This window comes from Gorilla gorilla, chromosome 2 (genome assembly GCF_029281585.2).
Source record: "Gorilla gorilla gorilla isolate KB3781 chromosome 2, NHGRI_mGorGor1-v2.1_pri, whole genome shotgun sequence".
Taxonomy (NCBI): domain Eukaryota; kingdom Metazoa; phylum Chordata; class Mammalia; order Primates; family Hominidae; genus Gorilla; species Gorilla gorilla.
The window spans coordinates 184,304,904-184,319,753 of record NC_086017.1 but is presented as its reverse complement, the minus strand read 5'-3'; the positions used below and the strand labels follow the sequence as shown (position 1 = coordinate 184,319,753).

Below are 14,850 nucleotides of genomic sequence, written 5' to 3'. Positions count from 1 at the left end.
TGATACATAACATTACCCACTCTTTTCTAAAAAGTAAAATACTAAGTTGAAATCAAAGTGCTTACTTGCACTTGAGAAAATGTCTGGTAACACAATATATAAGTCCCACTATTTCCTTTTAAATATTCATTTAAGCGTGAATATGAAATATGTTTACATACGCATTGATGATAATATCTTTAGAACAAAAATGATTATATAAAAATCAACTTACATGTTGCCAAAGAACAAAAAGTCTTTCATGTTTTCTCCCTGGTTATCCTATCTAAATACAGGAATACCTCATCTTATTGCATTCTGCTTTATTGCACTTTGCAGATATTGCGTGTTTTACAAATGGAAGGTTTATGGCAACCCTGCCTTCAGCAAGCCTATTGGAGGCATTTTTTCAAAACCATGTATTCACTTTGTGTTTCTTTATCCCATTTTGTAATTCTTGCAATATTTTAAACTTTTTAAAATGATTATATCGTTATGGTAGTCTATAATCAGTGGTCTACCATCATTGAATTTTGATGTTACTATTATGTTTTGGAGCACCACAAATTGCACCATTATGAGAGAGCAGACTTAACTGATAAAAGTTGTGTGTGTTCTGATTCCTCCACTGATCATTCCCTTCCTCTTTTTCTCTCTTGGGCCTCCCTATTCCATGAGATATAACAATATTTAAATTAGGCCCATTAATAACCCTACAATGATCTCTAAGTGTTTAAGTGAAAAAAAGAGTCACATGTCTCACTTTAAATCAAAAGCTAGAAATGATTAAGCTTAGTCAAGAAGTCATGTTGAAAGCTGAGATAGGCCAAAAGCTAGTCCTCTTGTGCCAGTTAACTAAGTTGCAAATGCAAAGGAAAAATTCTTAAAGGAAATTTAGTGTTAGGCCAGTGAACACACAAATGATAAAAAAGGAAAACAACTTTATTGCTGATATGGAGAAAGTTTTAGTGGTATGAAGAGAAGATCAAACCTGCCACAACATTCCCTTAAGCCAAAGCCTAATCCAGAGCAAGGTCCTAACTCTCTTCAATCCTATGCAGGCTGAAGTGGGCGAGGAAGCTGCAGAAGAAAAATTGGAAACTAGTAGAGGTTGGTTCATGAGGTTAAAAAGAGAAACAATCTCCATAACATAAAAGTGCAAGGTGAAGCAGTAGGTAGTGATGTAAAAGCTGCAGCAAGTTACCCAGAAGATCTAGCTAAGATCATTAATAAAGGTGGCTACACTGAATAACAGACTTTCAACATATATGAAACTGACTTCTATTGGAAAAAGATGCCATCTAGGACTTTCATAGCTGGAGAGGAGAAGTCAATGCTTGGCTTCAAAGCTTCAAAGGATAGACTGACTCTCTTGCTGGGGGCTAATGCAGCTGGTGATTTTAAGTCAAAGCCAATGCTCAGTTAACTTCCAAAAAGCCTAGGGCCTTTAAGAATTATGCTGAATCTACTCTATTTGTGCTGTATAAATGGAATAAGAAAACCTGAATGATAACACGTTTGTTTACAGCATGGTTAACAGAATATGTGAAGCCTACTACTGAGACCTAACGCTCAGAAAAAAATTCCTTCAAAATATTATTGTTAATTGACAATGCACCCAGACACTTAAGAGCTCTGATGGGGGTACACAAGGTTAATGTTGTTTCCATGTCTGCTCACACAATATCCGTTTTGCAGCCCACGGATCACGAAGTAATTTCAACTTTCAAGCCTTACTATTTTTTGTATTTTATTATTTTTGTATAAACAGGGTCTCACTATGTTGCCCAGGATGTTCTCAAATTCCTTGGCTCAAGTGATCCTCCTACCTTGGCCTCCAAAGTATTGGGATTACAGGCATAAGCCACTGCCTCTGGCCAAGTCTCATTATTTAAGAAGTACAATTCATTACACTATGGGGGTGCCATAGATAGTGATTTGTCTGATGGATCTGGAAAAAGTAAATTGAAAACCTTCTGGAAAGAATTCATCATTCTGGATGCCAATAAGAACATTTGTGATTCATGGAAGGAGGATAAAATATCAACCTTAAAAAGAGTTTGTAAAAAGTTGATTCAAACCCTCATGGATTATTTTCAGAAGTTCAAGACTTTCAAGGAGGAAGTAACTGCAAATCTGGTAAAAATAGCAAGAGAACTGGAATTAAAAGTGGAGCCTGAAGATGGGAATGAATTGCTGCAACCTCATGATAAAACTTGGATGAGTGAGGAGTTGCTTCTTATGGATGAGCAAAGAAAGTGGATTCTTGAAATGGAATCTACTCCTAGTAAAGATGCTTTGAACATTGTTGAAATGACAACAAAGGAATTAGAATATTCCATAAACATGGAATTTTGAAAGAAGTTCCACTGTGGGTAAAATGCTATCAAATGCGTCACATGCTACAGAGAAATCTTTTCTGAAAAGAAGAGTCAATCAATACAGCAAACTTCACTGTTATTTTAAGAAATTGCCATAGCCACCTCAAGTTTAGCAACCTGATCCATCAGCAGCCATTCAACACCATCAACATTGAGGCAAGACCCTCCACCATCAAAAAGATTAGGACTCCCTGATGGCTCAGATGATCAATAGCAATTTTTATCAATAAAGTCTTTTAATTTAGGTATGCACATTTTTCAGAAATAATGCTATTGCATGCTTAATAGACTACATTATAGTGTAAATATAACTTTTATATGCACTGGGATACCAAAACTCTGTGATTTGCTTTATTGTGATTTTGCTTTATTTTGTTGGTCTGGAATAAAACCCATAATATCTCTAAAGAATCCCTACATATAATGGTAAAAGCTATTCCTGGATGCCAGGAACAACAAGTCTACAATAAAGAGATGGAAAAATAATGAACATACAATAAAATCTATTCATATTCAACTTCGGAAAAAGATTATTATCCAGATGTGGTGGCACATGCCTGCAGTCCCAGCTATTTGTGGGGGCTGAGGTGGAGGAATCACTTGAGCCCAGGAGTTAAAGGCCAGCCTGGGAAACATAGTGAGACCCCCCCATCTCTAAAAAAAAATTAATGCATTGATCAACCTTCCTTATTTTAACGTGCTTGTATTCTTGCTCATGATCTCCTACCTAAATAACTGAAAATCATAGCTATATGCACATAGAATTATTTTCCACTTCTAATATGTAACATTTTTCTACTCTGAATAAAAATGAAGACGCATTAATTCCATTGAGCAAAAATCTACATCAAAAGAATTTTTTCTCTGTTGAAAAGCTATTATATGTTCTGTTCTAAAAGGAAGAAAAAAAGCACATTATATGAAAACAGTGCATGGTTCAAAGCAGGTAAAATTCTGTTGGAAGCCTACTAGAATAATTGAAGTGGGACCAATTACACATGATATTGATGATTATAAAACAGTCAGTAGTTAAATATGAAGGAGACAATAGTTCTGGAAAACTTCAATAGCAATATAAACTGAGGCAGAGGTAAGTGGGAAGGGAAATTACAAACCACAAAACATCCATCCCTAAATTTTTAAGGTATATACACATGTCTGATATTGCTGTCAGATATGATTAATTTAGATTACTTAACATTTTTAAGAAGTGGATATTTTACATTCTGATTGCTCTTTAAAAGTCAGTACTGGGCCTACATAACAGCAATTCTCATAATAGTGATTCTCAAAATGTAGTCCCTGGACCAGCAGCATCAGCTTCAATTGGGAACTTGTTAGAAATTGAGAATTTCTGACCTCTTCCCAGATCTACTGAGGCAAAAATGCTGGGGGTGGGGCCAAGCAATCTGTATTTTTAAAAGTTTGCTAGATCATTTGGATGCATGTAAAGCTTGAGAACTACTGATCTATGGCAGCAAGGCAGAGCTGTGTTTTGTTTTTTTAAAAAAAGTGTTGAGTTTTGTTCTTTTTGCTTAGTATTGTCTTGTCTATATGGGCTCTTTTGGTTCCATATGAAATATTTTTGTATTTATTTCTCTAAAGTATTTTATTTTATTATATTTATTTCTCTAAAGTATTTATTTCTCTAAAGTGTTGAGGTGATGGTATAGACTTTCTTCTTTAGTCTGTTAACAGGGGAAACCATTATGATATTGTGATTTATAATAGCATATTTATATTTGTTCTTAATCCCTATTTCCTGGCACACAACTTCGAAAAGACAGAATTCCCAACATGATTATTGTCTTTTTTGCATGCTAATGAGATAACTGGTAGCTAGGGGTTCCTGGATAGCCTCAGGATGGGGGCTGGTTGCCAGGAGAACCAACCACCTTATTAGAAGGTTGTAACTTTCAGGCCCCCACCCACTTGCAAGGTTGAGTTGATCACCAATGGCCAATGATGTAATCAATCATGCCTATGTAATGAAATTTCCCTAAAAACTCAGAAGAATAGGATTTAGAGAGTTTCTGGATTGCTGAACACATGAGGTGCCTGGATGGTGGAGTGCCTGGAGAGGGCATGGAAGCTCTGTTCCCTTTCCCACATGCCTTGCTTTTTGCTTTTCCTCCATCTGTCTGTTCATCTGTATCATTTACTAGCAAAGTGTTAAACTTAAGTAAAGTGTTTCCCTGAATCCAGTGAGCTGCTGTAGCAATAATCAAACCCAAAGAGTGGATTGTGAAAACACCAACTTAGAGTGGTTGGTCAGAAATGTTAGAGTTGATAGCTAGTCAGACACGAGCAGAGCAGGAAAGGACTCCCCCTGAAACCCACACATACACACCAGGAATGTCAGGCAACGATCAGATGACGATCAGGTAATTATTAAACTGCCTCTCTAAAATAATAATCTGTTGCAGCCAGAGCCAAGGAAAGGCAGTTTTCAATAGCTAGAAAACCCTGAAGCTGGTGATCAGCAGCTTCCTGAAAAGATCTCAAGAGTTGGGCAAGTGGGCTCAAGCATGTTCACTAAGAGGCAAAATGATGGAGTCTAACTGTGTATGACCTTCCAGAAGCATTCGGCTGGTAAGGGAAGAATGCCTCAAGTGAGCATGTGTACAACTCCAGTAATCACACTGCATGTGCTTCCCCTCCCAAGCACTGGCTAGCGACTGTGCATGCGGACAGTCCACCCCAAGGGAAGAATCAGGGGAGAAGGGACACTAGACCCTGGAAATATGCCAAGGTATAAAATCCCAAGTTAAAAGGTGAAGCCATGCACTTGATCTCTCAAGTCACCTGCTTGGGCCTCTTCCAAGTGTACTTTATTTCCTTTCATTCCTGCTCTAAAACTTTTTAATAAACTTTCACTCCTGCCAGGTCTCTCCTTCTGCCTTATGCTCCCCAAATTATTTCATCTGAGGAGGCAAGAACTGAGGTTGCTGCAGACTCGTACATGTAACAGAAGCATGGGTCGCAGTGTGAGGCTTGTGATTGGCATCCAAAGTGTGGCAAAGTCTTCTGAGACTGAGCTCTTAATCTATGGGATCTGACACTATCTCCAGGCAGATAGTGTTAGAATTGAATTGAATTATAGGGCACCCAACTGGTATCTATTGGAGACTTGCTTGGTGTGTGGTGAAAATCTTCCACACATCTGGCCACAGAAGTATTCTGTGCAGTACCGAGTAAACACAAGAGAGCAGGAAAGACATCTCTTTTTTTGTATCTCTCAGAATCATTTTATTATATTCTACAATTAAACTATCTTTTCATACCTACTTGATAATTTGAATGATTTTCTGGTTTGGTTTGCTAATATTTTATTTAGAATTTGCCATGTATGTTATTAAGTGAATTATCCTACAATTTTTCTTTATTTTCTAGTTTTATTATCAAGGTTATGTATTAGGAAACTTTTCCATTTTTCCTTTTCTCTAAAATAATTTTTATAAGATAAGGATCACTGGCTGGGCTCGGTGGCTCACGCCTGTAATCCCAGCACTTTGGGAGGCTGAGGCAGGCAGATTACTTGAGGTCAGTAGTTCAAGACCAGCCTGGCCAACATGGTGAAACCCCATTTCAAGAAAGAAAGAAAGAAAGAAAGAGAGAGAGAGAGAGAGAAAGAAAGAAAGAATGAATGAATGAAATAAAGAAAGAAAGAAAGAGAAAGAAAGAGGCTCACCAATTTTTAAAAATTATGAATCTTCCTATGGATAGAAATTAAGCTATGTAATTATTTAGATATATAATTTAATTTTTTATTACTGTATAATGTATCTGTGAATTTGCCTACTCACTAAAACTTGTTTATAATCCCCAAGTCAATACTCATAGAGTGTTTTTGCAGTATTCAAAAAAATACGCAGAGCAGTGAAAAATTTGAGTATCCCAACACACGTGGTCCCACCTGAGGTCAAAGTGAATCTCTGCCTTCATGTTTTAGCTGTCACACTGTAAACAAGTGTCCTTTTTGTAGTCTATTTAGTGCCACATTTTTCTCATTTTTGTGCTTTTGGTTGATGATTTTGGTACTTGAAATGACCCCTAAGTGTAGTACTGAAGTTCTATCTAGTGTTCCCAAGCATGAGAAGGCTGTGATGTGCTTAATGGAGAAAATGTATTTAGTCCAGACATGTTACAGTGTTGTTGGCTCTGAGTTTGATGCTAATTAATCAACAATATATATTAAATAACAGTGTCTTTAAACAGAAATACATGTAAAACAAGATAAGTATTGATCAGGTGGTAAAAATGTGACCAGAGGCTCACCAAAACCTATCCTTTTATTTCTACTAGAACAATGGTTTGTATTTGCTAATTCAATGTTTGTGGTGCCTTACTAAACCATAACTACTAAAAATAATGACAATTGACTGCATTTTAAACTACTAATTCAATTTATTTAATGATTATAGGTCCAGTAGGTTTTTCCTTTCTTTGTAAATCATTTTTCTTAATTTAAATTTACTTTGAAAATTGATCATTTCATAAATGTTTTTGCCACTGTAGAGATTTTTAAAATTTCTACAATATCTGTGTTCATGTCCTTTTTTCCCTTCCTAAAATTGTCCAGTTTTGCTCTTTCTCTTTTTTCATTGATAAATCTTACCAGGCCTATTCTGTTTTAAATCTTTTGATGGTTTTGTAAAACCTTTCCATTTTCCTTTTCTTTTATATTTTATTAACATCTCTTTTACCTCATTCCTTCTACTGATTTAGCTCCTCATCATTTTTAATTTTCCAAGCTTGTAGGTTAAATATTGTGTCTCTTTGTGTTTTCTAATATATAAATTTAAATATAAAAATTGTCATGTTTTTATTTTACAAGTATTTTATTTCCCATGTCATTTAATTCTAATGACAGGCTCAGAACATGCTAATATAGATATGGCATTTTAGGATACTATTTTAAGCTAAAAATTTTTGAGAAAACAGCAGAAGTAAAAGGGTCTCTCTGACCTTCTCCCACCCTCCTCCCCTGAAGCAGACCAAAAAACCTAGAAAGAATTTTCTAACCTCTCCCTGAAGTAGGGCATAAGACCTTCACACGAAAGATGACCACTATCTAACCAAAGGAAAGGAACATCTTTATTTCTAAAGACAATGGAGCACAGAAAATAATCTGAACAAATAGGCATTACTAAGTTCCCTTCATTTATTACCATTAGATCACACTTCATTTGTTCAACCATATTCTTCCATGACTGCTCACTCTTCATCAGACTTAAGCATAAAAATACACAGGTTTCTACTTCTTTGGGTCTTCATTTTCTAATGAAGGCTCCTGTATCACATAAAATTTACATTAAATAAATTTGTATATAACTTTGTAATTAAATATGTTTGTATGTATGTCTTGTTAATCTGTCTTTTGTTATATGTGCCTTCACTATGAACCTTCTAATAGGTGACAAAAAAACCTTTCTTTCCCTACAATAATTATTTGTAATTCACAGTATAATTTTTTTGGTTTAGGAATTTTTACCAAAGTGCTGAGTTTTTGTTTGCTTTACATTCCAAAAATATAGGCATTGCAATTTTCTTCTTTCTCCATTTTCCAAATTTACTACATTGAGGTTATAACACAAAGAATGAAAAATTATAATTTTGCACGTACTTATTTGAGTTTATATTATGTGGTCATTTTGATAAGTGCTCTATGTGTGCTGGAAATGAGTGAACATTTTCTATGAATGCAAGGTTCTACATATTCATCAAATCCAACTTATTAAATATATTCTTTAAATTTTTATTATCCCCAAGAATTGTTTTTGTCTGTTTTATCATTCGTTGTCAAAAAGAAGTATTTTAAAATCACCCATTAAGATTTAGAATTTATTCATGATCTTCCTATTTCTGTTAATTATATATCTTTTACCCTGAGGTTAGGTTTTAAATTACGTAAGTTTTCAGGATCTTTATATCTTTGTGACGCATTGTTCCTGTTTATTAATAAATTATCCTTTTTGTTCCTAGTGATGGTTTAAAAAAAATCTTAATACTCCTTCTGCCTTTGGTTAGCTTTTGTCTAAAGTAGGTGCTACCTTCAAGTCCTAAAATGGCAGTATAGGAGCAAGCTGGCTTTACTACCCTCCATAGAAAACTGAAAACAATTATGCAGTGCTAAGATTATCACCAGAAATATACCAGAACTCAAATATGAAGATAAGACAGTTCCTGAGACCACAGAGAAGTGGAAAAACTCCAAGCCAACAGAAAGAGACTCAGACTTTCATTGTCACAACAATCTTCCTGCAATCCACCTGACACTAAGTGCAGAGACAATTTCCTTTCAATTCATAGTTTCTACACTAGAAAAAGTGAGATTGAGGTGGCCAAGCAGCATTTCCGCTTCCCTGGCAGAAGATACGTTCATGCCTCAACCCACAGGAAACACTGGCAGTATCTAGAGGGAAGAATATCCTTGAGGATAGCCAGAGACAAAGGGTGGGACTGTCATTCCTAGCTCCAGAAACAGTGTGCTATAATTCAGTCAAAGATGATGCCAAAACAGAGTGGCTGTTCAGCAGCACCATATAGTAGGAGGTTTGTTACACAGGTCTCCAGGGCATGGACCCCTAATCAGCCTACTCACACTTCTGGGATATCTCCTTTGGAATCTCCCCAGTTTGGGATGGGTGGCACTTTGACTATTTGCTAGAACGAAATCAAGCCTGGGCTTAAGGCACCATCTAGTGCCAAAAAGTAGGTGGCCACCTAGTGGGGGAAATAAAAGAAAAATGAATATCAACAGGCAAAATGTGAAGAATCTTTAAGCAAATATATCCCCCCAAAATCAAAACAAGTCAGACACAGAAGACTGGAATAAATAACTAATCCTTCAATGCAAAGACATAGCTGTACTTCCACACACACACACACAAAAAACAGCAAACAAGGAACCATGGCCTCCTCAAATGGACAAAACAAGGAACTAGTGACCGACACTAACAAAGCAGTGACATGTAAACTCTTATCAAGAATTAAAAACAGCAGTTTTAAGAAACTCAGTGATCTCTAAACACAGAAAAGCAATTCAGAAACATATCAAGAAATTAAATACATATGCTGAACTTAAGAACTCATTAGAGGCTCTCAATAGAAGAATGTATCAAGCAGAGGAAAGAATCAGTGAGATAAAAGAAAGGTTATTTCAAAATGCTCAGAGGAGAGAAAAACAATGAAAAAATGAAGATTTCCTAAGAGATATAGAAAATTACCTCAAAAGACCAAATCTAAGAATTATTTGTGTTCAAGATAGAGTTGAGCAAAAGGAAAGGATACAAAACTTGTTCAAAGATGTAATAAAATAAAATAAAAAGTTTCAAAACTTGGAAGAGAGGTAAATATTCAGGTACAGGAAGGTCAGAAAACAACAAAGAGATTTAATCCAAATAAGACCACCTCAAGGTATTTAATAGTAAAACACTCAAAGGTAAGGACAAAGAGAGGATTCTAAAAGCAGCAAGTGAAAAGAAGCAAATAACATATAAAAGAGCTCCAATTCGTCTGGCCACAAACACAATAAAAATCATTACAGGTCATGAGGGAATGGTACAACATTCTCAAAATGCTGAAAGAAAAAAAAAACTGCCATCCAAGAATACTGTCTCCAGCAAAGCTATCCTTCAAAAAAGGAGAGATAAAATCTTTCTTAGAAAAACAAAAGCTGAGAGAATTCACCACCACCAGACTCATTTTACAAGAAATGCTAAAGGGAGTTCTTCATTCTGAAAGTAAAAAAGTGCTAATATGCAAAATAAAACATTCGAAGGTATAAAACCCGTTGGCAAAATTAAGCACACAGATAAAGCCAAAATATTCTAATATTGTAATTGTGGCATTCAATCCAGTCATAATTCTAGTATGAAGCCCAAAAAACAAATCTATCAAAAACAGTCACAGCTACACCCATCTGTTAGGAGATAGGCAAAATTAAAGTATGTAAATTAAGACAACATAAAGTCAAAATGAGGAAGGGATGCAGTTAAAGTGTTAAAGGTTTTCCTTTTTTTTCTTTCTTTGTTTCCATTTTTTTCTTTTGAGCTAAGATAAGTTGTTATCTGCTTAAGATAACTTGTTATATCTATATGATGTTTTTTGTAATCCTCATGATAACCACAATGCAAAAATCTACAATGGATTCATTAAAAATGAAAAGCAATGAATTAAAACATACTGTCAGAGAAAAATCACTTAACCACAAAAGAAGACAGTAAGAAAGGAAGAGAGAAGAAATAAAACAACCCAGAAAACAAGCAACAATATGGCAGTAGTAATTCCTTACTTATCATAATGGCAATGAAAGTAAATGGACTTATTCTCCAATTAAAAGGCATAGAGTGGCTGAATGGATTAAAACAAACAAATAAGACCTAACTTTGTGCTGCCTACAAGAAACCAACTCTACTTATAAAGACACACATAGACTGAAAGTAAAGGGGTGGAAAAAGATATTCTATGAAAATGGAAACCCAAAAAAGCAGGAGTAACTATACTTATATCAAATGACGAGACTACAAATCAGAACTGCAAAAATGAGACCAAGAAGGTCACAATTTAATGATAAACGAATGAACTCAGGAAAATGATGTAACAATTATAACTATGCATAGAATACCAAGCATATAAAGCAAACATTAATAAACTTAAAGGGAGAGATAGGCTGCAATCCAATAATAGTAAGGAATTTCAACATCTCACTCTCCCTAATAGACAGATTATCCAGACAGATAATGAACAAAGAAACATTGGCATTAAATTACACACTAGATCTAATAGGACCAACTGACATTTACAGAACATTTCACTTAGCTGCTGCAGAACACACATTCTCTTCATCAGCACATGGAACATTCTTCAGAATAGATCATGTTTTAATCCACAAAATGAGATTAAAAAAATAGAAATTTAAACAGATTTAAAAAAATAGAAATCATATATAGTGCCTTTTCTGACCAAAGTGAAATAAAACTAGAACTCAATAACCAGTAAAACTTCAGAAACCACACAAACACATGGAAATTAAACAATATGCTCCTGAATAACCAATGGGCAAAAATGAAATTAAGAAGAAAATTTTAAAATTTCTTAACATGAATGAAAATGGAAACACAACATACCAAAATCTGTGGGATACATCAAAGGTAATATGAAAATGCAAGTTTATTGCAATAAACACCTATATCAAAAAAGTAAAAAGACCTGGAATAAGCAACCTACTGAAACACCTCAAGGAACTAGAAAAGCAGGAACAAACCAAACACAAAATTAGTAGAAGGATAAAATCGTAATGAAGATTAGAGCAGAAATAAAATGGTAATAAAAATACAGATTAAATGAAAAGTCGGTTTTTTGAAAACTTACACAAAATCAATAAATCTTCAGCTAGACTAAGAAAAAAAGAGAAAAGATACAAATAAATAAAATCAGAAATGAAAATGCAGACCTAACAACTGAGAACACAGAAATATAAAGAATCATTAGAGCCTATTACCATAAACTTAAACAAATTGGAGAACTTAGAAAAAAACTGATAAATTCCTAGGTATATATAATTTCCCAAGATTGAACCATGAAGAAATACAAAACCTCAACAAACCAATACTGAGTAATAAGATCAAAGCTGTAATAAAAAAAAAAATTTCCATCAAAGAAAAGCCCAGAACCTGGTGGCTTCACCTCTGCATTCTACCAAACATTTTGCAATTGGGCAATAAAAAGAAAAAAAGGAAAAGGCATCCAAATTGGAAAGAAAGAAGTCAAATTAGCCTTTTTCACAGATGACATAATCTCATATTTAGAAAAACCTAAAGACTCTACCAAGAAACTCTTTGAACTGATAAATTCAGTAAGTTGCAGGATGCCAAATCAACTTACAAAATCAGTGGCATTTATATAAACCAACAATGAAATACCTGAAAAGGATGTCATGAGAGCAATCCTATTTACAATAGTTAAAAATAATATAAACTACCCAGGGATTGATTTAACCAAAGAAGTGACAGACTTGAGAAGGAAAATTATTATAAAACACTGGTAAGATAAATTGAAGAAGAAGGAGGCAGAACAAGATGTCCAAAAAGTAGCCGCCACTGAATGTCTTCCCCAGAGGAACACCAAATTAACAACTATCTACAGAAAAAAAGTCTTCATCTAAACCAAAAATCAGGTGAATGATAACAGTATCTGGTTTTAACTTTGTTCACTGAAAGAATGAAGGAGAGAAAAGACAGTCTTAAATTTCTGATGCCACCCTCCCCATCACCCTGCAGCAGCCATGTGGCACAGAGTATCTGTGCACTTGAGGGAGGGAAGCGAAGTGATTGTGGAACTTCACATTGGAACTCAGTGCTCCCCTGTCACAGCAAAAATAATACTGGGTAGAACTCAATAAACACCCACAAAAGGAGCATTTAGGCCAGCCCTAGCCAGAGGGGAGTCATCCATCCTAGCTCTATGAATTTGAGTTCCAGCAAGCCTCACTACCTTGGGCTAAGCTGTTCTGGGATCCTAAATAAACTAGAAAGTCAGTCTAGGCCACAAGGACTGCAACTGCTAGGCAAGCTGTAATGCTGTGCTGGGCTTTGAGCCAGTGGACTTGAGGGGCACATGACCTAGTGAGACACCAGCTGGAGGGGCCAACGGAATGCTCGTCCCAACCTTCCCCCAACCCCAGGCAGCACAACTCACAGCTCTGAAAGAGAATTCTTCCTTCCACTGGGGGAGAAGAGAGAGAGAAGAGTAAAGAGAAGTTCCACTTGCGACTTGGATACCGTCTCAGCCACAGTAAAATAGGATACCAGAGAGAGTCGTGAGACTGCATTTCAGGCCCTAGATCTGGATGAAATTCCTAGCACACCCTGGGCCAGAAGAGAACCCACTACCTTAAAGGGAAGGACCCAGTCCTGGTAGGAGTCGTCACCTACTGACTAAAAAGCCCCTGGTCCTTGAATTATCAGCCACAGTAGCCAGGTAGTACATGCCATGGGCCGTGAACAAGAATCTGAAACATGCTATCTACAAGTGTGACCCATCATATTTCCATATGTAGTGGCTATAATGAGAGACTCTTTCTGCATAAGTAAAAAGTGTTTTTGTCTTCTACCATAGGTACCAGCTCTGACAGAGTGGGGTAGAACATAAAGTGGGCTTGTGCGGTCTCTGATTTAAGGACTTGGCTCTTGGATGACATTTTTGGACCTGACCTGGGCTAGAAGGGAGCCCAATTTCCTGAAGGGTGAGTCCCAGGCCTGGCAGCATTCACCATAAGCTGACTAAAACAACCATGGCCTTTGAGTGAACATCAGTGGTGGCCTGGCAGTAGCCCCCATGATCCTATGGTGGTGTGGCCATGGAGAGAAACTTCTCTGTCTGTGGAAAGAGCAAGGAAGAGTAGGAAGAACTTCGTTTTGTGGTTTGAGTGTCAGCTCATCTGCAGTAGAATAGAGCACCAGGTAGATTCCTAAGGTTTCTGACTCCAGGCCCTGGCTCCTGGCGGGCATTTCTGGGGCTTTCTACGACCTGGGAGAACTTGTCACCTTGAAGGGACGGACATAAGGCTGGCTGACTTTGTCACCTGCTAATTTTAGAGCCTTAGATCCTTGAGCAAACATGGGCAGTAGTCAGATAGTGGTTACAGCAGGACTTGGTCAAGATCCAGTGTTGTGCTGGCTTCAGGCCTGACCCAGCACAGTCCCAGTGACAGTGGCCACTTGGGTGCTTGTGTCACCCCTCCCCCAGCTCCAGATAGCTCAATACAGAAAGAGAGAGAGAGACTCCCTTTGTCTGGGAGAAAGTAAGGGAATAGAACAAGATTCTCTTTTTGGTAATCCAGATAATTTTTTATGATCTTATTTAAGACCACAAAGGTGATACCTCTATAGATCTGAAACAGCCATAGCATTACTGGGCTTGGGGTGCTCCCTAATGCAGATATGGCTGCAGTGACCAAAAACCGCAATAATCACAACATCCAAGTCCCTTTGAGTACCTGGAAAGCCTTCCAAAGACGGATGGGTACAAACAAGCCAAGACTGTGAATACCACAATACCTAACTCTTCAATGCCCTGACACCAGAAAACATCTGCAAGCATCAAGACCATCCAGAAAAACAAGACTTTACTAAATGAACTGAATAAGGCACCAAGGACCAACCCAGAGAAACAGAGATATGTGACCTTTCAGACAGAGAACTCAAAATAGCTGTTTTGAGAAAACTCAGTGAAATTAAAAATAACACAAAGAAAGAATTCAAAATTCTATCAGACACATTTAACAAAGAGATTGAATTAAAAATCAAGCCGAAAGTCTAGAGTTCAAAAATGCAATCAGTATACTGAAGGATGCATCAGAGTCTCTTAACAGTGGAACTGATCAAGCAGGGGAAATAATTGTTGAGCTTGAAGACAGGTTATTTGAAAATGCACTGCCAGAGGAGACAAAAGAATGAAAAAAAAAACAACAAAAAAAACAAAAAAC

The 14,850-nt window shown here is 36.4% G+C and overlaps 1 pseudogene; it reads right to left on the bottom strand.

Annotated features, from left to right (window-relative positions):
- Nucleotides 1–775: 775 nt before the first annotated feature.
- LOC134757983 (uncharacterized) lies at nt 776–8,306 on the bottom strand (annotated as a pseudogene).
- Between the last annotated feature and the right edge of the window lie 6,544 nt (nt 8,307–14,850).